This window comes from Nothoprocta perdicaria, unplaced genomic scaffold (genome assembly GCF_003342845.1).
Source record: "Nothoprocta perdicaria isolate Ctin4 unplaced genomic scaffold, notPer1 scaffold_92, whole genome shotgun sequence".
NCBI lineage: Eukaryota > Metazoa > Chordata > Aves > Tinamiformes > Tinamidae > Nothoprocta > Nothoprocta perdicaria.
The window spans coordinates 771,584-774,131 of record NW_020456221.1 but is presented as its reverse complement, the minus strand read 5'-3'; the positions used below and the strand labels follow the sequence as shown (position 1 = coordinate 774,131).

Below are 2,548 nucleotides of genomic sequence, written 5' to 3'. Positions count from 1 at the left end.
TTCCATTGACAAATAACTGTTTAAGTATCTCGTTTAGGGCAGCAAGAGAATTTGGCTAATGTTGGAGTCTTGCAAGACAAAATAACCTGTGATTTGCTGTAATGTAATGATTAAGGCAACATTATAGCCTTTAGTATAAGACACTTATGAATTTTCAGTATTGTCTCATCACCGTGGAAAAAAATGTAATTAGACCTAACTATCAAACTCTTCTAAAAATTAGAGTGAGCACCATGGAAAAATTGATGTTGGGCCTACCTGCCACATTTTTCAAAAAAACTTCTAACCCCTACACCTCTACACTGAACACTGAAGTACAATTATGTTATTGCATTAACTAAGCAGATCATCTTTTTATTTTTCTTTTTTTAGATTTCAGAAAAGAGAAAATGAAGGAAAATCTCAAGAGAGAAGACAAAAGTTGGAAATGTAGTCAGAAATGAAGATCAGCTTAGCTCAATAACCAACAGGGAACAGCTGTCTACAGATATTTGAAAAGGTACTAGTATGAACAAAGTTGAGGATCACCCCAGATGACTGAAGTAAAGCATTATAGAGTAAAAGATTAAAAAGACTATTATGTAAGAAAAAGAAAATCTATCAGATTAAAAAAGAAAAACTAAAAGAAAAACTATCTAAAGTTTTTCTAAAAGAAAAACTATCAGAGCATTCTGGGTCTGTTATAACAGAGTTAGGAACTGCCTAGACAATATAAACATCTTTTTGACTTCAGCCTCTTTGCTGCCATCAACTCTTCTGTGCATAAGAGGAATGCAAAATATCTAATATCATATATTAAGCCATTACTCCATGAAAATAAAAAGATGATCAAAATATATTTGCTGAGAAATAAGGTAGTTAGCTTTAAGTCTATCTTGCATCAGATCAACTTCCACTGAACAAAAAAGAACACTCATGTCAAACATCACATGATGCATCTACAAGAAGCACTGCTGAAAACCAACATACTTAAAAGTCGAAATGCCATAGCAAGGTTATGTCTTTTTTTTTCAGACTGCGTCATGATTTTTCTCATTGCAGAATGATACTATTAGTCACAATAACTGTGATTTTCTGTAGATAGTCAGATAAAATGGCCTTTGAACTTAGCTGAATTTTTGCATTCAGTCAAAATAAACACAGATCCAATTACATTTTCCTATAAAACTGACACTGAAAATTATGATTTAATATCTTAAAGTCAAATTATATCCTGCACAATAGATATTCAAAAAGTGACCATTAATTTTTTATTCCTTTTCTTACTCCCACTATTTATTTGTGGTTATGCCCTTTATGTCACATATTGTTTCCTAATGGTTACCACTGTATAGCAAATATTGATGCAAATGATGTCACTACTGTTGTAATGCATATTCCCAAGTGGAGTATTACAATCATCCTTAATACTTCAAGTATAAATATCTGAAAACACAGTATAAACAACCTGAAGTGCTACTGATTCGTTGTGCCACACTGTTTCCAGAAAGCAGGAGTCAAAGTTTACATTGCAGTCCAATGAAAAAGCATGTCCTTACAGCAGCACAGACACACATCTGGGAAACACGGAGTCCTGGTCTTTCCATATGCACAGCCTTCAGTTAGAAGCAAGTCATCTCAAGCCAACACAACAATTCTCTGCAAGTCAACTCTCCTGCAATTCTAGAGTGAAAGAGGAGAAAGGAGACATACTGACAACATTTCCCCTCCTTTCCCCGTGCTGTAGGTCACATTTTCAGAAAGGCTCTCGCCATGCATATATGCTTGTGGCTAAGTGAAGCTGCCAAGCAGGCACGTGGGAGGAACATGGCTATCCAGGGAGACTGAAAAAGGGACACAACCAGACACAGCAAACCAACACTAGCAAAGAAGGGTCCCAAGAGCCACGGGAGATCGGTAGCCACCTACTACTGCAGCCACCCAAAAGAAAGTGAAGGAAGAAGAGATGCTGAGACACCAGGAGTTATCAGTGATAACAGCTCCATTACTATAAAAGTCGATTGAGATGATGGGCAAATCACTAACCTTTGCTCATCTTCACTGCTGCAGTCCTAGAAAAGCAAGACCACTACAGAAGGCAAAAAACAAACAACAACAGAAAGCTTCCTGTAGTTTTGCAGGGTAGAAGGATGGGAATTTTAGACAATACAACCTGTGGACTGTAGCATCTTTGACAAAAAAAGAAACAAAAAAATCAAGAAAAAAATGAATAATATCTATTATTTATCTCACATAGCAAATTTGGCTTTTAGAGACAGAACTTTCAGACATTTTAGGGAAATTTGTTTCCAGTAAGGCAGGCAGAAAATAAAATTAACATAGTGCTTGATTTAAAGATCAGATCTTGTATTGCCAACAAAGCTATCTGGAATCAGGTACCATGCCAAATGACCGGTTTGCATTTAGGGTGCCTGTATCTGAGCAAGATAGTATCTGACAAAATGGGATGCAACTCAAATATATCATTATTCTCCTTTAAAAGGTAAGTTAGCAGAGCTCCAAAACAGACATTAAAGGATAAATATACGTGTGTGTATATATATATATA

At 35.7% G+C, this 2,548-nt stretch overlaps 1 long non-coding RNA gene across 1 annotated transcript; it reads right to left on the bottom strand.

Moving 5' to 3' along the window:
• Window positions 1–1,409: 1,409 nt before the first annotated feature.
• LOC112958905 lies at window positions 1,410–2,089 on the bottom strand. The gene is made up of 2 exons (XR_003251521.1): window positions 2,026–2,089; window positions 1,410–1,662 (listed from the first exon to the last, which is right to left on the bottom strand). It is a non-coding gene; the product is annotated as an uncharacterized LOC112958905 (long non-coding RNA).
• Window positions 2,090–2,548: the final 459 nt, after the last annotated feature.